The 21,581-nt window shown below is 41.3% G+C and overlaps 1 pseudogene; it reads right to left on the bottom strand.

Moving 5' to 3' along the window:
* Nucleotides 1-150: 150 nt before the first annotated feature.
* On the bottom strand, nucleotides 151-737 carry LOC122646446 (annotated as a pseudogene).
* Between the last annotated feature and the right edge of the window lie 20,844 nt (nucleotides 738-21,581).

Genomic DNA, 21,581 nt, shown 5'->3' with positions numbered 1-21,581 from the left:
GGTGAATACATGGTAAGTGATATAAAGGGTAAGAGATAAACATTGTAGGTGATCAATTAGAGGAAGGGACCAATATAGCACGTTCCAATAGTGAGCATGGCTATATTGGTCAATATCCGGTAATTTAAAAAATATATGTTAACATCATCTTGTTTAACATAAAATGCTACTGTGAATAAGTCAAAACCACCAATTCACTAATTTTAGATTCATCAAATCAACAAAGTAAAGACATTAATGCTCGCTAAAACAATAATCTCTATCAGAATGATTCCATCATTTTGACTTAGAATCTGAGCATGGTGATGAACCACCTGTTCTTTCCCGTCTTGAACCGCTCCTCGAACTGACTCTTAATCTCCTTCAAAGTCGTGACCTTCTTATCACGAGATTGAAAGATATCGAGTGTGGCCATCCTTGAAATCACATCAAGGGTGTAACGAGTGGGCATTATGTGGTTGTAGTTGATGAGCTTGATGAATATCTTCACGCTAGACTTCTTTGCAATCTCTTGGTTGAGTCCTTACGAATCACCTTCCTTGGATACTTAGTTATCCCAACAACTAAGCAGTGGCCATAGGGACAGTCATGAGTGCCATCATCGAAGGATTGAACTATAACTGCTTTGCGACCTATGAATCAATCTTGAAGGAGGACTACCGCCTTGTTGGGCTTCAAGAACTTCACCATTTTTGGCGAGTTCTACAAAGGCTGCTCTCTCCCTCTCCCACTTCCTTGGTTGAGCTCTAATATCCCATTGTCTTTCTTGTCCACACATACATGAGCAATAAGGGGCAGTTGAATGTAGCCTCTGTCACATAGTAGAGATCGGTCTGTCTCTACTTGTTCCCAGTTCTTTTCCCAAAGAATATCGACACTTCGCCTTTAATAGTATTGTCTATCTCATCAAGCTTATTCCTTCCAAGGTTTTTCCATAGCCTCTCTCCTTTTCAATTGTTCATCACAAACCTTCTAACTACTCCTTTATTTATGCCTTTGGTTGTTTTTGCTTCCCCTAACTTCGTTCTTACAATAGGAACAAGATGGACATTCGCTCTACTCCTTGCATTTTCTTTGGTTACAGCCCATCTCACACTAGTTATCCATGCTTGGATTTGGCAACTAACAGACTTCATATAGCTCATCATGTCCATTTCACTAAATCCTCCTTTACCTTCGCTAACTCGTCCCTTCTCAGTTCACTACCTACCGCTCCTCCGTCTACCTCATACTCACTGTGGGATATTGTACCCACCCCACACTCTCCTCTCCCTCAAAATGCCTTTTTTAACTAAAAGGTCAGATTGTATTAATGAAAATGAGAAAGAATATACAAATAGTCTCATTCTGGATAACCCAGTAGAGGACCAAAAAAGAGAGACCAGGGCCCCACCTTCGGCATTGCCTTCAACAGGGGAAACTGGCCTCCAAATTACACCTCAACTAAACTAGAACCTTGAATTCCCAGTTGCATTCTAGTGAAGATCCTCTTGAACCGGCCTAGGGAAAGAGAAATCAATGGACGATGATCCCTGTTTTGTTGCCTCTTTAGCCAAACAATACGCAATTGGATTTGCTTTTCTAAAACAATGTGTGATCTTCCATATGATATTTGACAAATATGGCTGTATATATATAAATCCAATTCTGTTGAACAAACCATGGACATCTTTGCTTTTGAACTGATATCACAACCGCAATTGAATCACATTCAACCCATAGCTTCTAGATCCCTAGCTCCATTGCACGCACAACACCTTGGGTAAAGCTAATAAACTCAGCTTCAAAATTTGTAGCCACACCCAGGTAACACCAAAAAGAAGAGACCACCGCATCTTTATGATTTCGAAATACCCCACCTGCTCCAGCACACCTTGGATTCCCAATGGAACACCCATCTATATTCAGTTTAACCCAATCAACCTTTGTTTTACACCAAAAAACCTCCAAAATCCTGGAAGACTTTGGTGGATTTACTTTTAATCCAATTCTCTAACAACAATTGATTTGTCGCGGACTTGATAGAATCCTAGAATTGACTTCCCATCCACGCAGTGACCACAAGACTCTACTGAAAATTACCTCCGATGGACGTGCCACATTCTTATATCATCTATCATTCCGTTTCCACCAGATATAAAAAGGAATCAAAATCAAACCCGCCAACCAAACACCTTTAAAAGACAGTAGCCGCCCTTTCCCTTTTCACCAGTTTAACAAATTCTCTAAGGATGTTGGCGACTGCCAAGAAATCCCAAAAATCCCAGAGAATTTGCTCCAAATACTCTTTGTAAATTCACAATCAAAAAACAAATGAGTAAAGGAATCACCTTATTTCTGGCAAAGATCGCATCTTGAAGCCAAGGATATTCCTTTCAAAGTGGTAGCCGCATCTATTGGTAATTTTTTATGAAAAAACCTCCAAACAAAAACAGAGTGTCTTGGTAGAAGTCCTGACTTCCAAACTGCCTACAACCAAGGAACTTTTGAGTTTTTAATCGAATCTCTTCCCATGCCGATTTCACAGAAAAATGTCCTGAGGGCTCCAATTTCTAGACACACCAATCTCGAAAGGGGACCGTTGGAATTCTGATCCTTTTTGCTTCCTCAAAGATACCTCTAAAGAAAGTGGAATTAACCGATGGAAACTCCCACTCATTATTAGAAATAAAATCTGCCACCTTCAAAGAAAGTCCTGAAAAGAAAGAAGACTCCAGCCCCGAAGCTTCTGCAATTGAATTCCCACCTATCCACCTGTCTCTCCCTCAAAATACCTCATCACTCTTTGTTCCTCTCCTTCTCCAACCTCCTTGCTAGCACAATCTCTAACTCCCCTCCCCCTTTGTATGAACATTATCCCCTCCTACCCTCATTTCTCCTTGGTCTACCCCCACTATCTCCTCTTCCCCACCTCTTTGCACTCGTGCTTTAACTAATGTGTATGTCTCCCCCTCCCTCACAAGTCTCCTACATCCTCCCCCTACCCCGCAGACTTACAAATCATACTGGCACCCTCACACTCCCCCCGCCCCCACAAACCCAAGTGCAAATGCAACTTTGCCATATGAGCTAACCCCATCAGGCCCTCTCCTCTACCTCCCTCCCTCCCTTGAACCTACTTGCTTCTCCCAAGCTAACAAAATCCTTGAATGGCATGTTGCAGTGATGGAGGCTTTAATGCCCTGATCCATAATGGCACTTGGATCCTTATTCCTCACCATGATCACATGAATCTAGTTAGATGTAAATGGGTATATTGCATCAAATGTAAGACTAATGGTTCCCTTGAAAATTATAAGGCTTGCCTTGTCTCTAAGGGCTTCCATCAATAACAAGGTAATGACTATACTAACACGTTCAGCCCTGTAGTGGAATCCACAACCATCCGGACCATCTTGGCTCTCACAGTGTCTTATGATTGGCCGATTTAAAAGCTTGATGTTCATAATGCATTCCTTCACGGGGTTCTTCATGAGGATTTTTTTATGGTATAGCCATATGGTTTTGGGGATCCTTCCCGTCCTCAACATATCTCTAGCCTGAAACATGACCCTAGAGTCTGGTTACAGATTATAGCAGTTTCTCCTACAGTTTAATTTTTGAGCATCATAGACTGATCCATCACTATTCATCTACAAACATGGTATGCACATTATTTATGCCTTGGTCTATGTGCATGATAATCTCATTACTAGTAATGATGCCACTCAGATCACCTCTTCACTTCAACGTGTTGCCATGGATTTTTCTATACAGGATTTGGGATCACTTCATTTTTCTTTGGTATTGAAGCTATACCTCATCCCACCGACATCTCATTGTCTTATTCGCATTATAATGGTGATTTACTACAACGGGCTGACATAATCGAATGCAAGCCAGTGTTTACTCCCATGGCCACGACTATGAAGCTACTACAAGAGGTGTTCCCCCCACTGATCCCACCAAGTATCGTTTTATTTTGGGTGCTCTTCAGTACGTCACTCTCACTTGCCCCGATGTGTCCTTTTCTATGAACCGTGTGTATCAATACATGCATGATCCCACTGCAGATCGCATGTCTCTTGTGAAATGGATACTTTGGTACCTGAAATAAACTTGGTTCCATGGTCTTTTCCTTGAGAAATTCCCACACCTCACCTTACAGACTTTCTCTAATGCTGATTGGGCGGGCAGCAATGATTATTGTAATCCATAGGGGGTTACACTATCTTTTTTGTTACAAATCTGATTTCATGGGATCCTAAAAAGCAAAAGACAGTGGCTCGGTCCTCCACTGAATCTGAGTACAAGGTACTGGCTGACACGTCTGTCAAGTTCACTTGCTTGCAATCTCTTTTTTGTGAGCTTGATCTTACACTTCAAGCACCCCTTCTATGGTGCGATTTTATTGGAGCCACTTACCTCTATGCTAATCTTGTGTTTCATGCCCACACTAAACACATTGAGATTGATTTTCACTTTGGGTCTAAAAAGGTTTCCAAGCAAGAGCTCGCCGTGTAATTCGCCTCCACCAAGGACCAAATAGTAGATGTTCTTACCAAGGCTCTACTGACAGCACGTTTTTAGTTTATGCCACTCCCTCGGTCCTTCCACTTGAGGGCCTGTATAGACCAAATATTGAATTACTTTGTTTACATGGGAACTCATTATTCAGTTACCAAATATATTCAAAATCAAATAGTGCCACTTAGATTTTATCTTTTCTACATTCCTTGTACTACCTAAATTAAGGTTTCTATTGTATATTATATATATCTCTACCATTGCAGAGCAAAGTAATGCAATCTGAATAATTTAGAGGTAACACAACACCAATGTTACTGGAGCAAAGACAATGCCAAAGATTTTTACTGTGTAGGTTGATGATTTGATGAATAAGGAGTATCCCCAATCCCTCACTTCATGGTTGGAAAACCCATCGAACTTTTATCTTTAATCTATATGATTCGGCTCTATGCGTGAGTCAAGATTTTTATCGCTTTTGTTGATCATTGGTTAGTAGAAGATGTGAAGATGTGATCAGATCCTATACAAGAGATATGGATAGAATAGGAAACAAATCCTATATCCTTCCACATGTGATAATAGATAAAATAGGAATGGAATCCCATAGATACTCAACCACTGTACCGAATATAGAGTTTCTAATCAATAGAAACTCTACATACGATAATATACCCCCTCAAGATGGAGAAGCGTGACAATGAATCTTCAGCTTGTCCCGTAAAAATTGAAACACCGAGCAGTGGGAAGCAGCTTGGTGAGAGAATCGGCTAGTTGATCCGTGGTTCAGATGAACTGAACTGATAATTGTCATTTAGCTACTCGATCCCAAACAAAATGGAAATCAATCTCCACATGCTTAGTGCGAGCAAGGAAGACTGGATTTGCAGATAAATAGGTTGCACCAATGTTGTCACACCATAAAATAGGTGGACCAGGAAAAGAGAGACCCAATTCGTTGAACAAGGATTCAAGTCAAACCAGTTCGGCAGCAACATCAGCCAGGGCCTTATACTTAGACACTGTAGACGAGCGAGCAATAGTCTGTTGTTTCCTGGAGTTCTAGGAGATGAAATTGGGCCCAAGAAAAATAGCATAGGCAACTGTAGATTTACGATCCTCACTGCCGCCAGCCCAATCGGCATCGGAGTAGGCCTAGAAAGTGCAATAAGGGGACCGGCCAATAAAGAGACCATGAGTACGGGTAGCTTTCGGGTAACGCAAAATGCGTTTGACAAGAGTCCAGTGGTCCTCAGTAGGGGCATGCATGAACTGACAGACACGATTGATAGCGAAAGCAACATCAGAGCGTGTGAGGGTGACATATTGGAGCGCACCCACAATAGAGCGATACTTTATGGTGTCAGGGAAGGCAACACCCCCTTAGTCCGAGGATTTGGTAGTGGTAGCCATTGGAGTAGAGCTTGGCTTGCAGTATAGCATACCCGCATGTTGAAGAAGAACAGTGATATATCGAGACTGGGAAAGTAGTAGTCAAGTAGATTGGGATATGGCCTCAATCCCAAGGACAAAAGATAATGGACCAAGATCCTTGATGGCTAACTCAGATGACAGCTGTGTGAGAAGTGAAGTAACACGGGCAACGAAATTGTAGGTAACCAGAATATCATCAACATAAATAAGTACATAGATTATGTGATGACCATCCTTGAAAATAAATAGGGAAGGATCCGTTTGGGAAGCCTGAAAACCCAACTGAATAAGGTACTAAGAGAGGCGATGAAACCAAGCACGTGGTACCTGTTTCAGCCCATATAGTGATCGGTGGAGCTTACAAACATGATCATGCCAAGTACTATCAACAAAACCAGGAGGTTGCACCATAAAAACATCCTCAAAAAGAATGCCATGCAGATATGCATTAAGAACATCAAGTTGTTGACCAGCCAGCCTTGAGAAACCGCAATAGTTAAGACAGCCCTGATTGAGGTAGGCTTGACAACTGGACTGAAGGTTTCAAGATAGTCAATACCAGGCTGTTGGTGGAAACCGTTGGCATCTAGGCAGGCTTTATAACATTCAATAGACCCATCAGCTTTGAGTTTCACACGATAAACCCATTTACAGCTCACAAGGTTCATAGTAGGAGATCAAGGAACAAGTGACCAAGTGTCATTCTTGATAAGAGCATTAAATTCATTAGCTATAGAAGACCGCCACTTAGGAAGCTTAGATGCTTGTGAAAAACAAGTAGGTTCGGGGGGGGGGTAATTTCAATAGTCAAAGAATGAGGCCGTGAAGGCCCAGAAGTTAAGGATAGTGGAGGGGGATGGGAATGGTGGTGGCATAGTGCTCTTGAAGGGAGCGAGTGCAGGTGGAGGGAGGAGCGGTAGGAAAAGTCGATGGTGGGAATGGGGGAGTGGGCAAGGGCAAAGGAGTTGGGGAAGGGGAGGTCAGGTGAGGAGATGGTGCAGCCAGGGGGGCAGTATCGGTCACAGTAAGGGTAAGGACAACTGTAGGGGGGAACAAGACATGGGGAGGAAACCCAAGGGGAGGGGGAGGTGGTGGAGAGGAAACAGTAGAGGAAGGAGAGGAAGCAAAGGGGGAAGAATGATCGTGAAAATGAACATGACGAGCAATCCACAGTCGTTTAGTATGAAGGTCAAGACACCTATAACCGGTGTGAGAAGGACTGTAACCAAGAAAAACACAGGGGGATGAACAAAAATCCATTTTTGTGATTGTTGTAAGGATGTAGGAAAGGGTAGCAAAGGCAGCCAAAAACACATAAAAATGAATATTCTGGGGTTTTGTGGTGGACAAGTTGAAAGGGAGAAACTTTGTCAAGAGTGCGTGAGGGCATACAATTAATTAGAAAAATAGTGGTGTCAAACGGGAAATGCCAATATTGCCTAGGAACGTTACCATGAGCAAGAAGAGACAAGCCAGTCTCAACAATACGGCAATGGCGGCGTTCTACAGCCCCTTGTTGCTCATCAGTATGTGGGCAAGAGAGACGATGAGAGATGCCTATGGTAGAGAAAAAGGTAGGGAGAGTGCGATACTCACCCCCCAATCAGTTTGAATTGCACGGATTTTATGATTAAAGAGTCGTTCGACAAATAATTGAAAAGTACGAAATGTAGAAAAAACTTCGGATTTATGTTTAAGAGGAAAAAACCAAATAAACTTAGTGCAATCATCTACAAAAATTACAATGAACCGGTTGCCATCAACAGAAGTTGTAGGGGATGGCCCCCAAACATCACTATAAACTAAATCAAGAGGAAATAAACTACGGGAAGGGGAAAGTGGTAAAGATAATCGACTAGTCTTGCCAAGTTGGCTGGCATTATACAAGGTGGAAAGACGAGTGGAAACACATGGCAAATTATTTTTGCGAAGCATAAAACGAAGAAGTTGTTCATGTGGATGACCAAGGCGTTGATACCAACCATCAAGGGACATTCTTTCAGCAATATTGGTAGTCGGTGTTGAAACCGGACCAGAGTGTGTAGAGGCCATTGTTACTTGGTCTAGAAAGAAGCAGTTTCTTGGTGACCTAGTCCTTGACAAAAAAATGAGAGGAATGAAACACAAAATACACACCATTATCTTGGCAGAATTTTTTAACAGAAAGAAGATTCTTAGGAATAGAAGGAACATGCAAAACATTCGATAATCGAAAAGAAAGAGAATTAGGAAGAAGAAGGAACAGAACCAGTACCAATGTTGGAGATGGGAAGACCCTTAACATTACCGACATACAGCTGATCATGACCATTGTAACCATCATATGAAGAAAGAGAATTTAAATCCGGTGTGACATGGTGGGAAGCACCAATATTTGGATACCACGTAAGGGCAGTAGAAGGTGATGGGGTAGGGGGAAGGGGAGAATTGGCATACTATGCTACCGGGGATGGAGTGGGAGGATAGGGAAAGTAAGGGGCGGGAGTTGAGGTGGTAGGGGAGGTGGGGTGATGGAAAAGGTGGGGTTGGTCCTTGTAGTGGCATTGGGAAGCAGTGTGATAGAGTCTATGGCAAATAGTGCACCAAGGTGTAGGGCCTTGGGAACGGCCACCCCTTCCACAAGAAGCACCCTTTGTAGAGGTGGTGCTAGGGTCAGAAGAAGTGTCGTGCTGGACAGTGTTCGCAGTAGGGGAACTCGCAGGAGGAGACGGCTCTGTGATAGAGAGCTTCTTCAAAGCAGAACCATGAAGAAACTCATGGCTGAGGAGCATGGTATGTAATTCGTCACAGGAAATAGCATCGGTGCAAGTCAGAAGGGATGAAACTATAGCACCAAATTCAGGCCTTAAACCGCAATAAACATGCATATTGAAAGTGCTTGGATGTAAGGGCTGATTGACGGTAGAGAGTTCAGCCGATATGGCCTTTGCACGAGTCAGGAACGCAGAGACATTTTCATCTAGTTGTTGAATGAGATCCTGAAGAGCCATTCCAAGGGACATCATTCTGCTCTCAGAAGGGGATGAGAGAGAGGTGGAGGGGGAATCCCATATGTCTATGCCCGTATTTTTGCCGAGAATAAGGGGGAAGACATCCTCGGATAGGGAAGCGATTAACAAGCTCCGAATCATTGCATCCTGTCGACGCCAAGAGACAGCAGAGGTAGCGTCAGTAGGGCAGGGTGTGGAACTGTCTAGATGGCCGAAGAGATTTTGGGCCAGCAGAAATGGCTCAACCTGGGTTCTCCAAAATAGGTAGCTGGTGGAGTTGAGATTGATGGAGATGTAATGATGAGCCTGGGGAAGGGACTGCTAGGGGTAGCCGATGGAGGCAAGGGATTGATGACTTCATTGCCGTCTCCCATTGAAGAAGAAGGAGAAGAGGAGCCAAGGCCAGGAACACTAACTCGTTGGAGAAGCGGTGGATGATACCATATTATGATTGAAATTCTGTATGTCTTGCATTTATTAATCTCAATGTATATATACAAAAGTGAGGGTATGAAAACCCTAGAAGATGTGATCGGATCCTATACAGATATGGATAGAGTAGGAAACAAATCCTATATCCTTCCACATGTGATAATAGATAAAATAGGAATGGAATCCCATAAATACTCAACTACTGTACCGAATATAGAGTTTCTAATCAAGAGAAACTCTACATACGATAATAGTGGTGATTCTTCAGATTAGAAGATAAACTTATTCTGTTATTGGAACAATTAGTAGAGGACCAATAAAACAAATAAGGAGCTGGGGAGAAGGGGAGATAGAGAACGAAGGTGATGGGGAGAGAGATGCAGAGAGGAGATGCGGCGGAGCTCACATCGGTGGTGGTGAGTTGCGAGGGCTAAAATGAAGATAAAGAGAGGGGAGAGGGTGCGGGAGAAAATTACAAAATAACCTCATCTAATTCTAAGCCAGAATGTAAATGAAAAGATGTTACAATAATCAATTGTAACTAAGTTGGTTATGAATAGATTCACCATAAATTTAATTACAAGAATTTTATTTTATTAAACTTAAGTAGATTAATTTTAAATTTTATTGCTTTGTTTGAAGTTCTTAATATCTATAGGGGAAGGGGTCAATGAACGGACCAGATGATTTCGTGCATCGAGGATTCATCAAATATAGGGTGGGTTTTGATCATTTCGACCCCTCATTGCATGGTATATGTATGATCGTGCACCATACACGGTCATATAGATAACCTTTTAATAAATCTATACTAAAATTTTGGGCAAGAGATTGCTCTGGTCTTGTAATGTCTGCACTAGCGTGGGGGCCAATGAGGATGCACACATGAGCATCAACATAGATACAATTTTTTATTTCATTGAGGCAAGGTAGAACTTTTGTGTGCACCTGTGCTTGGGTGCAGTAGCCATGTGAACAAGATATATAGTGTTCTTTTTCTCTAAAGGTAAAAAGAATGCCAATTGGTCATGTGATTTCTGCTTCTATACTGTGTGTTTTTAACATTCAGTCCCTCATGAACTCAAAGATCTCATTTCAATTGATTCCCCTACGTGCACTGTCACTGGCCTCCATTGGCCTCCACATTGGTGTAGGCACTACATGTCTAGACAGCGATCTATTCCTTTTTTTCTTTTTTCTTTTTTTTACAGTTTTGCATTATTGTGTGTTTGGACTTTTTTTTTGGGTGATATAATATGTTTAGAATTACTTTTTCTTTTTCTTTTTTTGTGAATTTATGTGTTTAGAATTGTTTTATGAAGGGAGGAAATTGTGATGGGTTACATCATCCAAGATTGAAACACGTGATGTGAGGGTCTGTCCTATTCCATAATGGCTGGAAATGGGACCACTCCAGAATAACTAATTATTTTACTCTATAATTCCACAATCCTAACGTAATTTTCTCATCACTTTGACTTTGCGTTTCTCCTCGTTTATTTATTAATTTTGCTAGAGAACACCCCACATGAAATGTAAGCGGAATACACGCATAAGAAGCTTTGCCAACTATGAAGGTGTTGGCACAAATTTTATTGCCGAATTTTCTGCCTTTTTTATTGGAGTACATCAAGTCTCATTAATGAAGTGGGGGGGGGGGGGGGGGGGGGGGGGGGGGGGGGGGGGGGGGGGGGGGGGGGGGGGGGGGGGGGGGGGGGGGGGGGGGGGGGGGGGGGGGGGGGGGGGGGGGGGGGGGTGGGGGGTTTTGGTGGGGGGGGGGGGGTGGTGTGGTTGTGGGGTTTTTTGTTTTTTTTGTGTTTGTTTTTTTGGGTTGGTGTTTTTGTGGTGGTGGGGGGTGGGGGGGGGGGGGGGGGGGGGGGGGGTGGGGGTTTTTTTTTTTTTTTTTTTTTTTTTTTTTTTTTTTTTTTTTTTTTTTTTTTTTTTTTTTTTGTGGGAGAAAAAATTTGGGTGGGGGGGGGGGGGGGGGGGGGGGGTTGGTTTTTGGGGGGGGGGGGTTTTGGGGGGGGGGCAATGGGTTGGGTTTAATGAGACGTATGCCACATCTTCTCTATTGTATCCTAAAAACTTGGGATTCTACTGAAGTATATTGGTGGCATATACATGTGCAGATTGGCATAAGGAATTTCTTTAAGCCATTGGATTATTAGATGCACTTGCACATGTTGGAGTCCAGTCTAACATTAGAAGGAAGATATACTTAAGAGATTTTCCATTGGATTACCATAAGAATTAAGAAAGAGCTTGTCCACCAATTTATTCAATTTTCTTCTTTAAACTTCAAAGTTATAAAATTGTAAATACATTTTTTTGATGAAAGTGTAATCACACAAACCACACTCCAATCCCTAAAGGTTAACCAAATTGAAAATATATTAGTCACAACAGAATGACTAAAGAGATGACAACCATGCAAAAACCCTAAAATAGGAAAGGTAAATAATAACAAACATCTCCCTCCTTGATGGAGACTAAACAAAGATATTAATATGTTAACGACCACTAGGTGAAGGGGCTGGAACAGCAATATTAGGGTATCGACATGATTGCCTAATCTCTCCCAGAGGATCTAAAAGAACATTTATGGCTCCCATTCTGATCATGGCAGCATTAAATGCTTCATTAAAGTACGTATTATCGCTGGCTAACCCCTGCACCGTGACATTAGTTCTTATGTCCTCATTCATCTCTTGATCAATCCCTAGAATTCCTTTATGGCCCTGAATTTCCATCATGAAAGAGTTGTCAACAACGTTAAAACTGACAGGGTTCTGATCCAGATTAGCGACGTCAAGATTGGATGTTGAGTTGTGGGGACATGATGTCTTTAGTGTGTTAAGTAGACCATGATCCATGGTTGGATCCGCCATTCCTGTGTTGTTGTAATTGTAGAGACGATCCTTGAATTGTGAACAATGTGCAACCCCTACTGTGTGTGAACCTGAACACATAATAAATATGTCCAATTAATAGACCCAATTATTAACATTAATTCAGAAAAAAAAAAAAAATTGTATATTTTTAGGATCTGGTTCTCCTTCAGCCCGTGGTGGGAGCTGGAGGGTTCAGTACTCCGAAACCACCCAAAAACAGAGAGGGGGAGGGGGGGGTGTTTGGTCATTTCACAGGTAGGGCTCCCCCTACGGCTGGAGGAAATCGATTTTCTATATTGTTACGTACCAAGGAGAGCAACCATGTCTGGAATATTGAGTCCTACACTTGCGAATAATGCGATAGAATCAGTAATTGAAATTTCAGCAGGAGGTATAATTGTAGAAGCTTCAGAGAAGAAAGGAGCTGGGCCATCCCTTCTCCCTGTGGTTACATCGTAGTAAATTCCTCCACCCTGCAATATGTACACAACCAAAAAAATCAGAAATAGTCACGTAGAATAACTAATAGAGTGCTTTCACTGCATCAATTACCCCCAACTTTGGGCTATGGATCACACATGATTGATGTTCAACTCAAAAGCCAAACTTCGGGGTGGAAAGGCTTTTCCAAGGTCATAAGCTAAATTACCATACACTATCCAGCGAATATGGAACTAAACTCCCCATCCATTCTTTACCATAGAACACATTCACTGCATCAATAATATCATTGAAACTTGACTAAGATTTTCACTTCTCTATTATTATTTTTTTGTTCTTAAATTATTATTTTCAGGGTGAATGAATAATATCTTTAACAAAGCAACAACACTACAAGACGACCAACAAAGAAAAAGGAAAGAAAAAAAAATCAAACTAGAAAGGAAAAGCTACTAACAAGACACTATGAGACGGTTTCCACAAGACTATGGAGCAGCTGACAATTCATTGCCAAGCCTGCCCTCAACATGGTTCAAGGAATCAGTTTCGGATTAAATCGAAATCAAATCGGCCGAGGGTAATCTTGATTCTTGGCTGATCCTATACCGATCCACCGGTACAACCCAAGAGTAAAATGGTAATAAAAACTGATTTTTTATGAAAAAATACAAAGTCAAGTCCATCCGATAAAGGCTGATTGAGAGCCATCCGAGTCGATATTTGGACCGAGACCGATCCCAATCCGATTCCCAATTAGTTATTACACAAAGAAGAAAACGAAATTAACTGCTTACCAAGACAACAGCTTCTCTAGCTCCCATGATAACGAGATCAGCGCAAGAGACGACGCCAGGGCAGACTGCCTCTACTGCGGCTTTAGCTTTATCGATGAAATTAAAACCTCTCACAGTTAGGTTCTCAGTTGCGTTCTTCTCACTATTAGGGCCATCTAGAAGTATTGATGCATCACATCCCTATTCATTTAGAAACGAGATTGCCATTAGCATTAATTTAATGACACGAAAAATCATTTAAAATTGGCATTAATTAATGGAAACTAATGTAAAATTAAACGAGCTTAATTGCTAATTACAAACCACATAGATAGATAACTTCATTAGTTCTTACCATGACAAAGCAATCATGGAATTGCAGGCGTATGAGTGCGGGTATAAGCGTTGGGTCCAACGCATTTTGTTGAGCCATAGACTTTTTGACGATTGCCTCAACATTTGTTTGATTGCTGGGACATTTCCCATTGTAGTAACCTATCTGCAGCTGACCATAACACAAACAAATGTAGTTCACTAAAACTACTAAGGTAAGCCCAAATGCAACTGTTGAGAAGGCCTTCATCTTCGTTGGCACTGAAAAATGATTACTACTAGACAAAGACAAAGACTGAAGGACTTCTCTTGGCCTCTGGTATTTATGGAGCAAATTAGTAGTTGAGGCTCTTTTCCAACTTGCTTATTGTCACATAAGTATGGTCTAGACGTGCAATCACGTAACTCCTTGGCCGGCAAGCGACGAACAGCTATGCAAGAGCATTAATAAGCATGAAATTAACAGAGAAGGAAATAGTCTGAATGGAAGGCACCAATTATTTTTCTTTGGCATGAAACTTTACCAACTGATTTAATAATGATTTATATTCAATGAACCCAGAAGGATACATAGGGAGGTTCACAATTTTAAGGGGACCGTGGGAAAAAGATAAAACAATATGCAAGCTGGACCACATCCCATGATTGACTCTGGTGGTTAAATGTCATTGGAGAGGATTCGGACTCAGGCAGCTGCACCTTCCTTAGGTTGCTCCTATTTGCAGCAAGAAACTGGATAAGAAGCTCTCAAGGTTGAATCAAATGCTTATTCTTCGGATTAGATCCGACATGGAGATCAAGCTTTCCTAGCTCAAACTGAAAGAAGATAAAATCCCTAATTGGTTGGAAAGTTCTAGATTTTCTGGTTCATAATCTGAAATTTCTCTATGCCTAGACGTGATAGATGGTGGCATATAAGCCAAACTCGCCCACCATGCCAAGACACGATTTCCTATTGAAGCGTCTTCTAACATGTTAACCGAACCTGACCAGACCTTGTTCGGGTTTTGTGCCCACCCATGGGGCAGCCGATTGGACCAGTTGGGTTGCCACTTAAGGAGGTAATCTTTCTCCTTTGAGTCTCTTCCCTCTTTGTGTGTGTCATATTTAGAGTGGAACACTATGAGGAGGTGGGGATTGATTATATATAAATATGATTAAGTCACCCTAAAACCTAATTGCATTCTTGCACCATTGAGATATCTCTCACTCTCAATCTTGTTCACCAAGTTATTCTTATGTACTTTGTGAGGTTCCATCTCTTCCCATGGATTTGTGGTGTGGAGTTCTTCTTCGTGGAGAAACTTGACAAGATATTCAAAAATTGTGAAGAAGATTGTTCGAGTTCATGAAGCGAGTAACCAAACACGTACAAGATCCTCTTCCACTACGTTCCCATCTTAATTCAGATAACACCCTAATGGATGATGATTTTTTATTTACATAACCCAATTTCATTCCCTTTCAAAGTCAAGACTCCTCCTAGATAGCCACGAACTGAATGAATCTTTTTATATTATATAAATGTCAAAGGGGCAATAAAAAAGAAGCTGATCAAATAAAAAAAAAGGGGCGGGTGCTTTGTTTGTATCAACCCCAAACAGAATAGTTGACTTAAATTCGTTTTATGTTCAAGACAACTGGGAACAACTGGGAATTGGATTGCTTTCAACTGAAAGCAACAATTTCAGTAGAAATCAAATTCCGTGACTTTAGGTGGAGGCTTTTTTTTTTTTTTTTTTCGTTCGTGCTTAAAGTCTCAATTCTTATTGGTCCAACTGGGTATTGGAACATGTGTTTCAATGATAGAATCCCAAGATCTATGCCTGCGTATCTTCGTATAATCTTAAAAAGAGAAAGGAACCAATAAAAAACTGATCACAATTGAAAGGGAATATCAAACAACTAAGCTAGAAACTAAGAAATTAATACTAGTGCCTAGGTTCATGACGCTGATGTGCTGCATCAATCATTTAACCTAAACGTATGATGTGCCTTTGATACATTCTGCAATAAAAAACCTTCCGAAGCTGTAGACAATAAGACAGTGGAAGGATTTGATGCAAATCTAGTATGGATTCCATATATTGCATTCCTTAACAAAATATAGAACTTAAACCAAAAAAAAAAAAAGCATGAATTGAAAAGATAGTCTTATTAAGGCTATATTTGTTTGGCTAGGGAGGAAAAGAAAAGACAAAAAAAAAGGTACAATACTTCTAATTGTTTGTTCTGTCGAAAAAGGGTCATTGGCGATCAACACGATCATGGTAAGCGGTTCTTTTTTGGGGGTATTTTGGGGATCCAGATCTTCTACGATGCGGTTGCCCCAATGGCTTGTACTGCGCAGACACAAGGCAGTGCGCAATGACCGCCTTACCCCCACTTGGGCAGGGGTAAGGCAGTCATTGCACATTGCCTTGTGTTGTAATGCTTCAACCTTTTAGTCACTCAAATCAGAGCGGTGCAGATCTTTTCCAAAGGGGTGTAGTGAGTTTCATACTCCAATAGTTTTTTGCTTAAGTAGTAGATCGCGTGTTCTACCCCATTCTTCTGATCGAGATTTCTTCAGCAAATAGGGCATTACCTTGGGGTGTAGCGAGTTTCATACTCCCATAGTTTGCTGCTCTTTGATACGTTGCTCTGGCATTTTTTAAACCAAAGGGTATTACCTTGTAGCAATGATGTGGTGATGAATGTCGTCATCTCCCTATCCTTTGGGCACATACTGATCTGGTTGTAGCCAAAGAATCCATCCATGAATGATAACAAGGCGTGCTTTGTTGTCTTGTCCACCAGTATGTCTATGTATGGTAACGGAGAGTCGTCCTTGGGACTGACCTTATTGAGGTCTCGAAAATCCATGCACATCTTCACTTTTCATCTTTCCTGGGCATTGGGACAAAATTGGACAACCATTGAGGATATTGTGTTACATGGAGGAATCCTGCATTCCACTTCTTGATGACTTCTTCCCTGATCTTCTTGCTCCATTCAAGCCGCATTCTTCTGGGCTTTTGTTTGACGGGTCGTGCATTCGGATAAGTAGGTAGTTTATGTTGTACTATCTTTGGAACGATGCCAGGCATATCCTTGTAGGACCATGCGGACACTTCTTGGAATTCTTTCAACAAGGCTGTCATTTGACCAACTTCCTCTTAACAGTGAGGCACCACTCTTACCCATTCGAGGGCATTGTTCTGTCCCCAAATTGATGAGACAGACGTCCTCTTGGACCAGTTGGGCTTTTCTTTGTTTTAATGTTTTATTAAATGATGGTGTTCAAGGATGTCATCAACATCAGAAGACAAATCAGAAGAAGAGGAAGAGACATAGTCGGAATGGTTGATTTCATTCATTGTGAGAAGAGAAGTACAAGTACACTCGACAGATTGGAAGGTACTACCTTCCTTGATTACAACAGCTCACTAACAGATGAGACTAATTTGGAGTTGACCACTCCCTGAGACTCTATTGCTTTAAACCTTTCAGAGAAACTAATCTAGTTTATAATTAGCTCTTGGAGGGGGTAAATTAACAGATGAGGCTTTGGTACTTCTTCATCCCCTGCAGAAATCATGACTATTTCGAACAGTCCCTGAGACTTCAATAGAGTCTCTGGCAACTTTTAGCTTCATTTTTTCCACCTCAAGGGCCACCCAGTTGATATTGTCTAGAAAGAAGACTTCAAATCCGGGCTGGAAACTTTCGGTGTTATGATCAAACCATGGCTCAATGTTTCCACAGTAAGGGAAGCTCTTCCCTTCCTTGACAAAATATTCATTTAGAGTCTTGAAATATGGAGACGGTTTCTTATCCTTATGGCATTCTGGGTTCATCTTTCCATGATTGCTTTCTTCCTTTGGTGCTTCATATCCCAGTCCACAGTGGTTGCCATAGGTCAGAAAGTCAAGGAATTCTGGAATCCCTTGTTGATTCTTTCCTAATCCGAGCCCTGAGAAATATTTTATAATATTCATCATTTGTAGAACTGTCGTACTCCACGTGGACTGATATCTGGGCTAAATTATCTCCTTTGATTCTGAGGTCGTCAAGCTGATTGCCCCAATCTCGAATCCGCCTAGCTGAACATCTACCGGAGCTTCCCTGCCCTCTTCAATGCTTACGAAGGTATGAACCATTTCGGGGTCACCAAAGATAGTGATCATTTTTCCTTCATAGATAAATTTCATCTTTTGATGCAGGCTTGAAGCTATTACTCCCACAGAATGCAGCCAAGGTCATCCTAACAGCATGTTGAACGATGCTTGAATGTCAATCATTTGACAATCTACCGTAAACTGAGTAGGTCCGACTCAGATGTCCATGGTCAAAACTTCCAGAATCTTCCTTCTTGTATTATCATATGCCCTGATCGTCTGAGTAGAGGGCTTCATTTGGGCGAGATCCAACCCTATGCAATTCGCAGCTTTGAGAGGTATGACATTGAGGGCCGACCTGTTGTCTATTAAGACTTGAGGGACCCGATTCTCATTGCATTTTATTGTAATGTGCAAAGCCCGATTATGATTCTTCCCTCCAGGTGGCAGATCATCTTTAGAAAAGGAGAGAGATTGTATGGCGTAGGTGGCCCCTACAATGTTTGAGAGCACCTCCAGACCCATTACTATCGATATTTGAACTTGTTCAATGCTTTCAAAACTGCTTCCGATGCAAAGGATAGGCCATCAACAACCCCCAGATGAAGATGTTAGCCTGTAATTTCTTCAATTGATTCAACACTTGATTTTCTCGCTCATACTTGCCCTGGGGTAAAGCAGGTGCATAGGGTTTCTCTACAACCAAACCCTTGTCCTTGAAATTCTTTTCACTCTAGGTTTTCGAAACCTCAAGTTCATTTCTTTTTATAATGAGCCTTACTGGGCAAACCTCTTCATCTTCCCAGTCACTTTTAGTTATCACAAGAGTTCCTACCATATGACCCCTCTTTCTGGGACTAGGGACCTTGCATTCCTCTTTTAAGGCAACAATCGTCTTCTGGGCCTTTTACAGGATCTTAGATAGGGCCTCCTACTTTACATAGAGGTGTCGAATGAGTTGGCCATGCTCCGGCCTTCGTGGACCTACTAGCGTCATTTGCTAGATCATTTCAAAGATCTCACTGGCTAATTTCTAGAACCTCATTGCTTCAGATAAGGATTCGAAATGTTCTTCCTCTTCCGATGTTCTTCATCACTGGAGATTAGAGGATGATTGTTCTTCGTGAGATCACTTACTTGCTAATTCATGCTGATGTGGTTGAGTTGGAACCACTGGTCGTGTGCTTTTTTGTGCTTGTGGTACTCCTCACTCCCTCAATTCGGAGATGCCGAAGGGCTCCTGTATAAATCTTTTGCCAATGCAAACTCTAAAGTGACTAAGTCCTCCAATTCTATCATGATTTGAGGCAATGGCCACCTATCAACTGTCGGATGGTGTCACTGCAGTGTCTTTTGGTATCTCACATCTATGGGGGCTACTTCAAAAAGCATTTGATGGATCTTGTCCACCATTCTGAGGATTCTTCTTGCCTTGAATGGAAGGAACCAAGCTCCTGGTCCACAGATTTCTTCATATCGATTTATAGGAGGCTCTTCCTCAATTTCAGATGCTTCATTGGGTGGCTCTTTGCCGGTGTCTTCACTTATTGCTTCGTCGTTCAGATTTTTGTTAGATGCTTCTTCCTCTAAATGTTCTTCCGAGGTCTCATCACTTGTGTAGCGCCCCAAATCGGGTGAGATATGGGTGCTTGCCCTCAGGCGCCGTGTGATAACGACCGGTCTTCCATCTCACTTACATTTAATTCATTGGCAGCGGATAATCAATCACTCAAATATCATTGAATTGCAGTGGAAACTAAGCCTATATCACCTCAATGCACAACGAAAGTTATTCATTCTAAGTAATTCTGTCAATGACCGAACCCTAAAAAGAACTTCATTCACATAACCATAGTCTAAAAACCTCTTACTTGAGTCATCACACAACTTGTATCATCATAAAGCATTACATCCCATTCTATTCTTCAAATTACATTAATGCTACTGACCACCTACTATCACACTAAAACTCACCAACTATCTTTAATCATAAAAAGAAAAGAAATAACTCTAAGCGTTATTAAATCAAGGATCCACTACTCAGGAATTATCAAGTATTTTCCCCTAGCTTTCTTAACGCACTCCGTACGGTGACACTCCATGTGAGCTGCTCTGCAAATCGTAAAATATTGAGGGGTGAGCTCAACTAGCCCGTGAGAAGAATACAGTCATATTATGATGCAAGAAACATGGATGATAGAATCTGAACATATTATACATTTGATCATAGATATATAATCATGCATGGCATTTGAAAATAACACTAAAAACATGCTCAATGAAAATATAGTACATCTTTTAATTCTTAAGATAAATCATTTAATTAATTTGTCTGGTCATTGTGAACTACCACTCGTGCAGAGAAAGTGAGGTCGTCATAACATCATAAACTTAAGGTCTACTCCGATTCTAGGCATCGTAACCACGGAGGACCGCCATATCACTGAACAATGGATAGTCTACCCCTAGTTCTAGGCATCGTAACCCTGGGAGGGACTAATCTCATCGGTATATAAGGGATAGTCTACTCCCGATTCCGGGCATCGTAACCCGGAAGGGCTATCTCGAGAATATACTATGTCTACTCCCGATTTCGGGCATCGTAACCCGGGGAGGGCGTCTGTCACACTAGGCATGATCTACTCGATTCCGGGCATCGTAACCCCGGGAAGGATCACACTCTAGTATCTGTACACCTCATCCAATACCTAACCCCCTACTGGAAAGGGGTGGTAGTCACATGGGTTCTTTACCATTCCATTCCTTTCATTTCATTTTCATGAGTCTAACATTTATTTCAATCTTTCTATCATGTAATTCATATTAGTCTTAAAATCTCATCATAAATAAGATCATATTTTCATATATCATTTATAACATTCTAAAGCATATAATATAATACATTTCACTTAAACATAAATCATGATGCAATGAAATATGCGTAATCATAAAATGCGATAAAACTCAATAATATGACGATATTCCACTCACATTGCACTATGTCCGTCGGTTCTATGAAAACCCTTTCTGTCTTGTTTCTTGTGAATTCGTCCACGTCACCTACATGGGTATCCTTCCTTAATTTAAAATCTAAACATTTTATTACTTCAATTTTAATGATTTAAAAACATAGACAGTCCTAATTTTAGGTTTTTGGTTCATTATATATACTATCGACTTCCCCGGTTTGACTTTGGTTCACCCAATCAAAGAACCATTATTTTGTTTGTTTACTTGTAGTGCAGGATCGATAGAGAAGAAGGTTGAAAGGGGTAGCAACTCTCCTAGGTCCCTAGTAAGCAGTAGAAGCCCTTCAAGGCTTGCCCAAGGACTCATCAAGGTTCATTAATGGAGTCTTCTCCAAAATAGAAATCAATATCATATTCTCTCTGTCTTCTCAATCCAATAGAATAGCCATTAACTAGCTATTGAGTTCACGAGATTACATGAAGAATAGGAAAGATACATAAAATAATAACTAGATAAAGCAACTAACATAAAATAATTACTAGACATGCAATCGGCAATAACATAATAGGGAGTTAGATAGGAGCAGCAATAATATAATAGGAAGCTTAGTGCTGAGGTAGATGGGGCGTAAGCTTCTCATGGACCCTTCTGGAATGCCAAAGCTATTTAGGATGGTTATGCGACTCAAGTGTTCCTCTTATAACCATGGGG

This window comes from Telopea speciosissima, chromosome 1 (assembly GCF_018873765.1).
Source record: "Telopea speciosissima isolate NSW1024214 ecotype Mountain lineage chromosome 1, Tspe_v1, whole genome shotgun sequence".
Lineage (NCBI taxonomy): Eukaryota > Viridiplantae > Streptophyta > Magnoliopsida > Proteales > Proteaceae > Telopea > Telopea speciosissima.
The sequence above is the reverse complement of the archived record's forward strand: the minus strand, read 5'-3'. Positions and strand labels throughout refer to the sequence as shown.